The sequence below is a fragment of the Desmodus rotundus genome, chromosome 3, assembly GCF_022682495.2.
Source record: "Desmodus rotundus isolate HL8 chromosome 3, HLdesRot8A.1, whole genome shotgun sequence".
NCBI lineage: Eukaryota > Metazoa > Chordata > Mammalia > Chiroptera > Phyllostomidae > Desmodus > Desmodus rotundus.
In genome coordinates, this window is record NC_071389.1 from 120,038,717 (window position 1) to 120,051,814 (window position 13,098).

Here is a 13,098-nt window from a genome sequence, read left to right on the forward strand (position 1 = left end):
GAAGTTTGTTCCAGTGCTTACTCACTTGACACTATCAGATTCTCCTTCAAATAACCTTTAATCTATATCTAGAATTTTAATCTATTTCATGCAGTTTTGGCTACTATACTAATGCAGGACCACTAATCTCTCTCTTTTGAACCTCAACATCAGTACTTTAATTAATTGAGTTATTTATTGAACCTTGTGCCAAGTATTGGACTGGGCGTGATGACAAGTTCTAATTCATGATTCTCCTTATTTTTCTCTGACCTCCTTGGAGTCCCTAAATCCCTTTCATCTTTTCTAATAGTCTCAATTTCATTTCTGTTGATCTTCTTTGAATGAGCTCCAATTTCTCTACAACTCTCATAAAAGCTTAAGGAAAGGCTTGATTATTGCCAAATATGGGAGAAAGATTACTATTCATGATAAGCTTGTCATACTCCTATTAATATACTCCAGCATAATGTTAGCTTTCTAAATAATTGCTTTAGCTGCTGAGTCATTCTCTCTGTGTTATATAATAAGTTTTAGGCCATCTCCCCCACTCAGTACTTGAGCACACAGAGTCTTTCTTAAATCAATTGATTTTTTTGGTTTTTTGTACCATTTTTCACTTAAACTTACAAAAATAACTCTTAGTTCTTTAAAAAAATTTTATATATTCAAGTTAAATTCTCATAATTCTCATCCTTTTTAAAATTAACAATTCTTCCTAGTTCAGTTCAATTCAACTCAATATTTGAGAACTATTATTTGCCAGGAATTGTGTTAGATATTAATGCTGCAAAATTGGATAAATACAGGTCTTATTAAGAAGTTCTCAATGTAGAGTTGACAGAAAATTCCAGGTGCCAAAACAGAAGAATGCATACACCCAAAGAAAGGTCCGTTGATAGACTCCCTGGTGGAGGTGACACTCACCTGTGCTGCAATGGTTCCATGGGAATTAAGTAATGAGGAGTACAGGAGTAGAGCATCCCAGGCCTCCAAACAATCAGAGATTTAGAGGTTTATATCAGTAAACCTATGTGAAGACTATAAAACAGCTTCTCATCACTAATATAAAATGCAGGCTGAAGAATGGTGAGAAATTTAAAGTTTATTTTAACCATACTAAGGAACTACTAAAGCATTACATAATCTTTGGCCATCTGTGTGATCATCTTTAGTACAGTTGATCTTCATCATTTGTGGATTTCCTATTTGTGTATTTGCCTACATTCTAAAATTTATTGGTAATCACAAAATCAATACTCATGTGCTTTTGTTGTCATTCATGGACATGTGGAGAGTGGTGAAAAATTTAAGTCACTCAAACTGCAACATTTCCAGCTGAAAATCAAATAAGGTGACTCCTTCTCCTCAGTATTTCTTATCTCTTATACTGTAAACAAGTATCCCTTTGGAGGTCTATTCAGTGCCATGTATTTTGTATTTTTGTGTTTTCTGTTGGTAACTTCACTACTTAACATGGCCCCGAGTAGAGTGCTGAAGTGCTATGTAGTGTTCCTAAGTGCAAGAAGGCTGTGCTTTATGGAGAAACTGTCCATTGGATAAGCTCCCCATTAATAAGGCTAAACTAACAAGAAGTGAGCTCCACCTCCAAACAGAATTATGGCAGTGCCTAAATATGAATTCCATCCATATAAAAGCAGAAAGGTTCATGAATAAACGTTGTACCCAAAAGGAGCAGCTGTACTCACACTCAGAAAACACATGCTTTGAGGGTAGGCTCCACACAGTGAAAGCAATGTCATGCTGACTGAGTGGCTTCTGGGCTCTGTGCGAAGGTCAATTACAGACAACACAGCCTCTGCCCAGAAGGAGTTTAAAATCTAGTAAATATTTGATGAGAAGACAATTATTATAATGTAAATTACAGAGACACAAAGAGAAAGGACTAAAGTGCTGTGGAGTTTTAATGGTGATGGAGACTCTATTTAGTAATGAGGAAAAGAATATCAGAAAAAAAAAGCTGCACGAGGGTGATGATTTTCAAGCTGAACTTGGGAAAAGCATGTTCAAAATCATGAAAACATAAGGCATATTAAGAGAAGAAAGTATCCAATGTGCTTATAGATACAGTGAAGTAAAGAAGCAGGGAATGTGACTAGAAATGCAGGTTGCAATCTTAAATGCAATTGGAGGTTGTTGCAGAGGAATGATATATGGGGCACTCTGCTTTAGGAAGCCTCATACCATGGCACCTGCTGGAGGAGCACATGGAACAGGGAGGTGGGTTGGGATATAGTTCCTGAGGGAGTTTGAGGCCCACAAATGGGTGGCAGCAGGAGGAATGGAAAAGAAGACAGTTTGCAGACTTTGGAAGCCAAGCTTTACAACCTAAGTTACCAGAAGAATGGGTGAGCCATTCATAGTCATAGGAAATGCAACCTAATAAATTTCACTTCATTCAAGCTGAGTTTAATGTAGCAACAGACATTTAAGTGGAAATATAGAAGTGCGTAGTGGTAAGTTGGATATGAATCATGGGAGAAATTGGAATAGGGTTGATTTGGGGAAGATATATCCTTTAAAAAAAATCCTTAAATATTCTATAATGAAACTTCTTTCCAGTAAAGTGAAAGTCATATGTTAAAAATGTAGAAATGTATGTACATATATATGTATTATATATATATATGTGTGTGTGTGTGTGTGTTTATATATATATATATATATATATATATATATATATATATGTTCAAATGTGCTCTTTCATTCAATTCTCAGTGGAATCTTCAGCATCAGTTGCTATAGAATGAAAAAGAAGGGAAGAACTTTTTCATTCAGAAATCAGAAAGGAAAAATATATGAAAAATGCTCTCCCCCCAACAAAGAATGAGAAAGATAAAAATGGGCCTGGAGGTTGGTGGAAATGGCTCTTAGATTTTTAAGACTCTCTCCCTGACTTTGCCTTAGTCTGGATGCCTAGGCTTTCTTTTCAGGGTTGTTCGAATAACAGTCTAGCTGGCTTTCCTGCCTTTCAGGTCGTCAATGTTCCATTCACCTGCCAGACTGATCTGTAAAGTTTTGGCTCTAATCTTTTGTCCCTCTGCTTAAACATGCCCAGTGCCCCCTTCTCTTATATCACACTAAAGCCCCCTCTGCTTTCATTCTTGCCACCCTTGGCTCCAAGCTCACGCTGGGGCACTCAGCGCGTCCCACACCTAGCAACTTATCTTCAGATCTGTGAGACTTTGCTGGTGTTGTTGTGTCTGCCCCCAAACCTCCCCCCTTCTAAATACTCCTAGAAAAATCTTGTCTAGCCTGCAAGTTCCGGACCAAATGTGACATCCCATGACCCTGTTCTGATTTCCATACTCCAAGCACATGTTCAGTCCTGTGTTGCCCAAGTGGCCAACCCAGGCTGGCGTTGGCTTAACGGTTTCCACTTAATTGCTGTGCTCGTGAGAGCCTGCCAGGGCATGCTCCTTTGAGGGTATTGCATCAAGCTTAGCAACCAGAGAAATGACTGGCTATTTTGTTTATTGGTTTGTTTTTAGTGAAAGTATTAGGACACTTGTACATTTGAAGCCATATGTATGTTAATATCATCAAAGCAAATTTAAATGGAACTTGCCTTGGGTGTACACAAAACTTACCAAAGTTCAACCGGTAACTTTTGCATTGTGTACAACATAGACCTGCTCAGACATGAGGAGTGTGCAGACCAGGTCATGCATCAATGTCTGCCTATGGTGGAACAGTCTGTAAAGCAAGGTCTTCCAATCGGATTCTCCTCACCCCGTACACACAATCAGATTACAAACTTTGCTCATATCATTATGATTGGCTTTAAATAACAACTACATGGATATGATTTTATAAAATAATAACAGTGTTTTGTCTGATTCCTTTGGGACAAGATTTAATACACGGTTGCAGAAGCGCAAATTGAACTCCTAATTATTACTCAGAGAGTTTGCTCTTAAAGCCAACTGGCTGCCTATTAATTGAATTCTCTGAACTGATAAAAGAGTGCTCTATTTATGAAGACACAGCCAAGACAAGAGAACTTTTCTGAGCTTCAAGCTATGAAAGTTACATTTCATTTTTGTTCTTTTTCAAATTTATATGCAATCCAGTATATATATAAAGTCACCTCATATCAGAGTCAACATAAACTTATAGGCTCTACCCCCAAACAGTACTTTTATGCTCTAAGGCAAATGTGTATTAAAAATAATTAAACTACTTAAGATAGTTGGTATTTCAAAAAAAAATTCCAATATAGTCTTTGTTGTTGTTATAACAAAATTGGTGAAATTAAATATGGGTCAAGTCAAGGAACATGTATAAAGGACCTGTGGACAAAGACAAAGGTGGGGGAGGATTGACTGTGGGAGGTGAGGGTGTATAGGGCAGGGGAGAGTGGCAAATAATTGAACAACAATAAAAAAAATAAAAGAATAAATAAATTTGATGATTTAGGAAATAAACTTTCAAAAAACCCCAAAATATTGTTGAACACTGAAGAAATTTTAATAAGCATTACTTGTGCATTAGAAAAGGTCACAACTTCAGACTTTAATAGAAACTCTACTTCTTTTTTCTTGCCACTATTTAACTCCCCCCCATCTTTTGCTCTATGCAAAAGTTTTTCCAGTCAGCCATAATCATTACTTCTATTGGCCCATACTGTGTGTCCGCCCCGATTCTTTGGCCGTTACTGTTAGGAAGATAAGATAAGCTTTCTACTGAAGCAACCCATCCCGCCATGATTCATCTCACCGCATTGCTATTCCTTCTGTTCCTTTATCAGAAAAAACAAAAACTCACTTCTCCCAAAACTTTTTTTAACTCTTTCCCTTTCTCACTTTTATCTAATTGCATATAGATTAATTTTCCTGTTCTGTTATGCCCTTATTTTTTCTCTAATGCCAGGCCAGTGAGACTAGTAGTCATATTGCTATTTTTATATTGCCATTTTTAAAGACATTTAAGGTGCCATGTTAAAATATATTTTATATTAATACTTTAAATATACATATCAGATCAAGTTCATCCCACTTTCCTGTAACATTGCTTTTGGCATTATCCCCTCACTTGTTTCTACTTCAGCCTTCATTGCATCAATTTTATCTGTTTTAGCACCCAAGCTCTTAACCCCCACAGACCTGCCTTTTAATGGCTCATCACACTGGAGGTAACCATGGCAAGGTGTTATATCTTCACTGAAATCCGCATCTCAGTACCTTCTCTCTTGTACTGCAGATTACTTTCAATTTAACACTCTCACTCAGCTGTGCTGTCACCTAATATGCAAAAATATAATTACAGCATTTAGAATCGTAAAGCCACACAGGTTTCTGCAGCAGTGTTTCCTTTTCTTCTTCTAAATGTTTGGTTCAATTAACACTACACAATCACTGCTCCCGCTTCCTAAAAATTTCAAGCTATCCGTGTCAGTCTGCAGTCAGAATTCTTTCCTGGTCACCACTGCCTGAGCTTCCCTAACAAGCCCACAGAGTCATACGTGGGGAAGATGTAAAACCTTGTGGCACTGAACAATTACAGATTCTTGCTTTCCATTTTTCAGCTGACCTTTGGCACTGCCAGACACTGTTTTTATTCATGTTTTATTAACTCTCCAGTGAATTTTTCATATTTGCCACTTTCCATCTGCATGAGGGTTACTGAAGTCCTCAATCTCATGATTCTTTCAATCCTTATAGTTCACATTTTGGTTTATTTTACAGAGGTGAGACTCATGAGACGCATCAGACGTGATCTACATTAAGACTTGGGGTACTGCTATACAAAATTACAGGACAGTGAGACTGGCAAAGAGTTCACCTCAGAAGATTCCAACACATGATCAGAGTGCAAGCAGAAAGGGTTATAAATAAGGAGTGCAATCCATAAAGGCGGGGAGTTTGAGAACTTTCCAGGGGGTACGAGGAGTGTTCTAGTCTATCAACACAAAGAAGAGGTTTAGGAGAGAAAAATAGACTCTTCTTTAGGAACTGGGGGAGGAGGATCTGGAAAGACACAGCATAGGATCTGAGATATAAGCTGGGGGACATGTGATAGGGACCAGGAAAAGAAAATTCAGGACTCAGTTCCAGAGAAAGTGAGTACATTATTGAGAGCAGCTCAAGCAGTAGATACAGGGCCCAGAAGCAAGAATGATCTTCATGCCAAATAAGGACTGTTGAGGGCAGGAGCCTGGAGCTCAACCAGTCCCAGGGGCTGGGGGGGTGAACTAGATTTACAGGAAGTATAGAACTAATTCTGTGCTGGGAGCACATAGGAGAGATGATAAGCGGAGAAGTGAAGAGACTGGAGTCAAAGAGTGTCTTGGCACATATCTTTATCCTCCTTTTTCATGTCTCCGCATTAACACATATTTGTATGTTCTTCAACCTTTCTTCAGATTCACAAGAGGAATTCCTGTAAAGATAACTAACTCACTGCTTTTTGGCAGTAAGGACATTTGGGACTGAAGAATCCATAAAAGATTTCTTGCCATATTTTAATCTTCTCTGCTGAAGATCTGTAAGCCTCACACCAGCACAGACATACACTTTCAGCTCTCCATGCATATGGTATTTTAAGGGTCAGATTACAAAAAGAAAGACAACAGAAACTTATGATAATATCATTTTATTAGGATGAGTGAATCATGGTCTCAACTTGATTCATTGGATAGCTTTTATCCCGAGAATAGCTGTGGTTTCATATGAGTTCTATTTATTTGTTTCATTTTTAAAATACTTCCCACCATTCACTAGGATGAGAATATTGAAATCACTCTATAAAACTAGGCTTGTTGGGAAGTAATTAATAGCAAAAAGGATCAAATTATAGAATGTTCTTGTGTCTCTAGCAACTGAGGTCCCAACAGCCAGTACTTAACTTATCCTTATTTGCAAAACCTACAATATTCTATTAAGAAAAAGGAAAATAACCATTCCACCTGTAAAGGTAAAGTGCACTTCCATTTTCTTTAGAACATTTTTCTTACATTGCTCTTTCTAGTAGCCTCACACAGATTCCAGACCTTGTGCCTTCAGTGTTCTCCATACTATGTACTTCTAAATATTAAGAAAATCATTTTTTTAAAACTTCACTGTGTTTCCATTTTTAATTCCCTCCTTCTTCTTTTCTGGCAGCTTTTAAGTCAAGTAACTACCTGCCATAATCAGATCAATCTGGAAGAAATCATACTAAGTCATCTGGACCTCTGTCTTAGTAGAAAAATGTGAGGCTGATGATTTTTAAATGTAATTATAATAATAACAGGTATAAGCTACTTTGACCTATTCTTTTTACTGGGTAGAATTGGGGACTAAAAATATTATAAAAAGATTCAACATATATGCAGCATTTACACTGTCCTAAACACTTTCTATAAAACAGTAACCTTAGTACTCATCAGCTTCAGAAATTGTCAAACCTTGTATTTGTAACATTTTGACAAGAAAAATGTTTCAACACTCAATGCTTGCTCTCCACACAGTGCCCCTCTTGTGTGATGAAACAGAGGTCACAAGTCATTGTCACCCTAGCTCATGAACAGTTTCGGCACTCCTTATGAGTCCTGGAAAGAATTAACAATGAGTACTGAGGTACCACTATACATATGTATAAATACAGCCTGGGCAACATGGGATAGGGATTAAGGAAAAGCAATAGATAGATAGATAGTTAGTTAGATAGATAGGTAGATAGATAGATAGATGATAGATAGACAATAGAGATAGATGATGGATAAGTAGATAGATAGATAGATAGGTAGATAGATAGATAGATAGATGATAGATAGACAATAGAGATAGATGATGGATAAGTAGATAGATAGATAGATAGATAGATAGATAGATTGATAGATGATAGATAGACAATAGAGATAGATGATGGATAAGTAGATAGATAGGTAGATAGATAGATAGATAGATGATAGATAGATAGATAGATAGATAGATAGATAGATAGATAGATAGATAGATAATCAACTTACTCAGTCCTCACAACAATGCTAGGAAACACCTATTTCAGTGGAAAATGACGTGAGATTCAAAGAAGTCCAGTAGCTTGACGAAGATACATGGAAAGTTTGGAATTCAAGTACAGGCAGTATAGCCCACTTTTTTGCTTCTAAGGGTGCTTTGTTCTTTTTCTCATAGAGAATCTCTATTTCTGTCTACCTCCCAGCTTTGCTTGTCTCTTCTTTCCTTCATTAACATGCTGTCTCTCTCATTTCAGCAAGATGCACACTGACCATCCTGATGGAGAGATGCGAACTCTCGCCGTGCCTCCAGATGGAGAATTCCAGGGGGAAGGAGACCTGCGCAGTCCAGAACTGGGTAGAGTCACGTGACCACCTTTTAACCAGAGGGAAGGTCCCACTAAAATCACTTTGAAAGACAGACTATTAGAGTAGCTCCCAATTTTTAAATACGTGGTTATGTTTTGGGGGAGTTGAATGTTATGGGGGAGTCAAAAGTTACAGTGAATATTTTAATGCATGGGGGATGGTTGTCTCTAATACCTCAGTTGTTCAAGGGTCAACTGTATAGCAATTCTTGAGTTGGGCTAAATGAGAGTTGAAGGCTCAGAAATAAACTCACCCAATTCGCTGGAATTTCTTTTCTGGTGAGTATAACTCAAACCCATATTTTGAGTAACAAATAGGAACCCAACCATGTTCCTCAGGTTCTCATTAATGAGGCTGACACAGCTCTTTAGGTCTAGTTGCAGGAGTTCTTGTGGCACCAAATCTTTCATGGCGCCGAGGAAGGATCTTCCTGTAGTGCATATGCTGCCGGAAGACACTGAAAGGGAAAGAGATGGAAAGGAAAGATTTTGGGTATGCCATACAAGTGTTTTTTTACCTTTGGTGTTTTGAAAAATATATCTGGTATAGAGTTTTAATTCCCTCCAATTATTTTAGATACCAAACTAATGCTTCTTTAAATGAAAAATGATTAAAAAAAAGAGCCACAGGATGCTTGGAATTTATACATTTTATTAATTATATACTATTAAGTTACTGAACTATGTTTGCTCAAGAATACTGTGCCTACTAAATGAGATAATATATGCAAAGAACCTAAAAATAAGTAAAGGTTCATTTCCTTTGTTACAAGGTTTGAGATGGACAGGAGAAGAATCAGTCATCAGCATTCTTTTTTCTTTTTCTTTCTAATTCATATGCCACGGCCACATTCTTGTTCCCAAAGTTTATTTTCAAAAATAGTAACTCCAAGATGATACAAGACAGTGGTGTGCAAAATGTGGTTTCCCAGACCAGCATCACCAGCATTCTGGGCCCTTACAAATGCAAATTCTAGGGCCCCACTCCAGACCTACTGAATGGGAAACTCTGAGGGAGGGGCTCCAACAATCTGTTTCTTAACAAGCCCTGCGGGTGATGCTGAGGCTCACTGACAGAAAGAACCACCAGCACAGAACTTTCTTTCTTTTGCTGAGCTTCTTTGCCTGCCCTAGGAGATAGGGGTTTCATTCTCCACTAATTAGGATTTAGACAGAACTTTATGTCAGAGATTTAACATAGGCAATCCCATGAGTTTCTCTTCTCAAACACAAAATGTATCTCCAGCTCTTCAATACAGACTTGGGGAGACGTTCCCTGGCCTGGCTGTTTTGTGCTTGCCAATGGCACTCTACTTTGACATCAACACTATTTTTCCGGCAGCTTTCTCAGGGTATAATGTTGTGTTACTTTGAGGAATGCCATGGTCTGCTTCAGTGGCCGATCCCTAAATTCAGTGGCTTATCTGCAGGTTGATATTTCATTGGTTGCAGCTCCCAGGGTCTCTCTTTGCACTACTAATGTAAAATATAAATATTAAAATTGGCATAGGTTATTAGGAGTCACTTACAGTCTCTATACCCTGGGCAAATTTCAGGAGTGCCCTATGAAGGCACTATTTATCATTTTCTGACAATATGTCTCCAACTTATTATTCATAAATGGTTGACTCTCACAGGCTAGAAATCTAGTAGATGGTATGAAGTGCCTTGTTTTTGTACCAACCCGCCAGATTATTACCAATCCAAATGAACTTATACTCTTCCATTTTCACAGTGTTCTTGAACTTAGAATAAATATACCACGAAGTGCTGTGGTGGACGAGACGGACTTCGTGGTAGGGTTAGCTTGGTTATCACAATTGAAGTGATGTATCACCGTGCATTTGCTTTCTGGTTTTAAGAGTGAATCCATATTGACTCACTGAAATATAAATAGCTTGACAACTTTTAGGTAAGCTGTTCAACATTATATACTTTTTTACTATAAAGGAAAAGCATACACTTTACATTTGTATTGGACCTATATAACAAGATCTACCTACATCCAGCTATTTTGGCTGCAAATAATACTTAGTGAGTCACTCCAAGAAAAAAAAATATTTGTCTTAAGTATAGCACAGGAGTCAGTTTTTTAGTGTGTTAGCTAGGATGCCATAGTATTTTACTGCATCCTTCAAATACTTGTGCAGAAGTTTCTTTCAACCATCTACTTAGGGCCTGGATATCCCTGTTGGTGTTACAGTTTGTGAAACCAGATTTCAACACTTAATTATGTCCTAGGTATTGCTTTTAGAGCTAAGGAGATATTGTGAGGAAGCACTCCATGGGAATTCTCAGAGGGGGCATGGGTTTGGCATTATACCAGGTACATAATTGGATGCAAGTGGTTTAAAGTCGGAAAGTGTTGAAAACTAGGTGACGCTGCATTTGACATTCCATTAGACAGTCCTCTAGTGAGGGTTTTGCTCCCACACAGCTCCTGGTAGTAGACAATTTTTAATTCCCTGTACCATCCAGGTCTCACCTTCACTCATGTTTGTTCTCCCAAGCATGGGGCTCCTGGCATTCAGGTTTTCCTCCTTCCTCTTCCTTTCTTCCCAGACTTGTTTTCTGGCATTTTATTCATATGTCTTTTTTATCCCTCCACACAAAAACCCTCTTCTCTTTTTTTCTTTCACGGTGGTTCTTTTTGTACGATAGGATGGATTCTGCCCATCCATTCGAACTTGAACCCCACTCATTATTAGCAGCAAAACTGCCTCCTCCACTGCCACTAGAGGGCAGTGAAAGTTCAATCTTCCTAAAGAGAATTACTTGAGAGCCTGCAGACAGTTGTGGGGCTTCTAGGTGGCTTTAATCAGATGACTTACTCTAGAAAGAGTTCCAGAAAAGGTGAGGAGGATCTTTGGGAGTAGGGAAAAGGTGCAATGTAACCCCCTCCCATCTGCTTGGTGAAATACTTTAGTCCTAAGATCTAGCCAATGGGCCTTTCTACCTGCAATGCCCAGTGTATGAACAAAGGAAGCAATATATGGCCTGAGTTTACCATCAAAGTGCTCTGAGTGCATTATAGTAGCCCCCTTATCTGCAGGGGATATGTCCCAAGACCCCCAGTGGATGCCTGAAACTGCAGGTAGCACCAAATCTTATATATACTATGATTTTTTCCTATACATAGCTACTGTTGATAAAGTTTACATTATAAATTAGATTCAATAAGAAATTAATAACAATAACTAATAATAAAATAGAACAATTACAAAAGTATACTGTAATAAAAGTTATGTGAATATGATCTCTCTCTTTTTCTTCCTCTCTCCAAATATCTTACTGTACTACACTCACCCTTCTTCTTGTGATGGTGTGTGGACCAAGATAACTGAAACCGCAGAAAGCAAAGCTGTGGATGAGGAGGTGGGGCAACCGTGTATGAAAACTCCAGCCAGTGTGCTACAGGAATATTGGCCGACACACCTTCTTGGTTTGCACTCGCTTCTTTTTTTATAGTCATACTTTATTGATTGATTGATTCATTCATTCATTCATTTATTTTTTATTGTTGTTCTATTACAGTTGTTTCAATTTTCCCCCATTGCTTTTTCTTACCCTCCTCTACCCTGCCCCAGCTCCCATTTCTAAAAAAAAAAAAACGGCCTCTGACAGCCGTGGCTGCCTGAGCTGTCACGGATGAAACAAGCGGTTCCTTGACTATAGGCTGACCAGGCAGCAATGACCTCTGTGGCCTGACTTAAAAAGATGACTCAAGTCTGTCCAATTCTTGCTTCTATAAACTTAGATTTGGAATAAGGCACATGTAAAATATCTTCTAATTAGCAGTGGAAATTTAAGGTGAAAAGTTATGATGTAGAGAAAAGACCCAAAGAATCTCTATTGAAGTTATGAGGGAGCATAAACTAATGAGAAAATTGGTGTGGGGTAGGGAAGCAGAGACCTCCCATCTGAGGAAAGAGAAAATAGTTGATCTCTATAATGAGCTTTTTATGGCTTTCCGCTTACAGTATCTGCATATCATTATGTAACAGGATATGTACTCTGAACCAGTTTTAATTTTAAAAATTCAACTTCTTTTTGATGTACTTCAAAGAGTCATTTGATTCTTTCTGGGCCATTCTCTACCAGGTTACCCTCATTCCTAACGGTGTTCAGAGAGACTCATCAGCATTCTCATTCTGCCAAGGCCTTCTCTCAGTGATTAGAGTCAGAGTTTTTACAGACCCTTGCTTCACTGCTGGCAATAGCACCAGCTTCCCCACGCTCTGATGAATGCTCATAATAGGAGTTTAAAGACTCTTCTTACCACTGAGATAAGAGATTCTGTTGACCTATTTCAAGATGTTCATCTTAACTGGTGATTCCCAGAAGGGGAATATTTTAATTCTTTTCTCTCCTTGCTTCTGGCTCCTGAACTGATCTTCTCCAAGACAGCTCTGTCTGCCTAAGCTTTCAAGCATGTAACAAATGTAACAAACTGGCTTGGTCTCAGGAGTCCATCAGCAATCTAATTCTACCTTCTCAGATCTTTCAGGACCTGGTCAAGAGTGATAGACTTATACCTTCCTCTACACAGGAAGAGAGATTAGCTCGCTTGTCCCTTTAGGATTAAGATTAACATCATACCCTTCCTTCCTCAACTTTGAATACACTAGCTAAACTCAGGGTGACTAGTCCTTTAGATATCCTCTCTTATTTTAAAAAATATTTTATTTATTTATTTTTAGAGAGGGTAAGAGAGGGAGAAAGAGAGAGAGAGAAACATCAATGTGTGAGAGTTACATCGATCGGTTGCCTCTCACACGACACCACTGGGGC

At 38.2% G+C, this 13,098-nt stretch overlaps 1 pseudogene; it reads left to right on the plus strand.

Moving 5' to 3' along the window:
- The first annotated feature begins 2,262 nt into the window (after nt 1-2,262).
- The window catches only part of LOC112307775 (serine/threonine-protein phosphatase 2B catalytic subunit beta isoform-like), a 156,648-nt pseudogene continuing 145,812 nt past the window's right edge, over nt 2,263-13,098 (plus strand).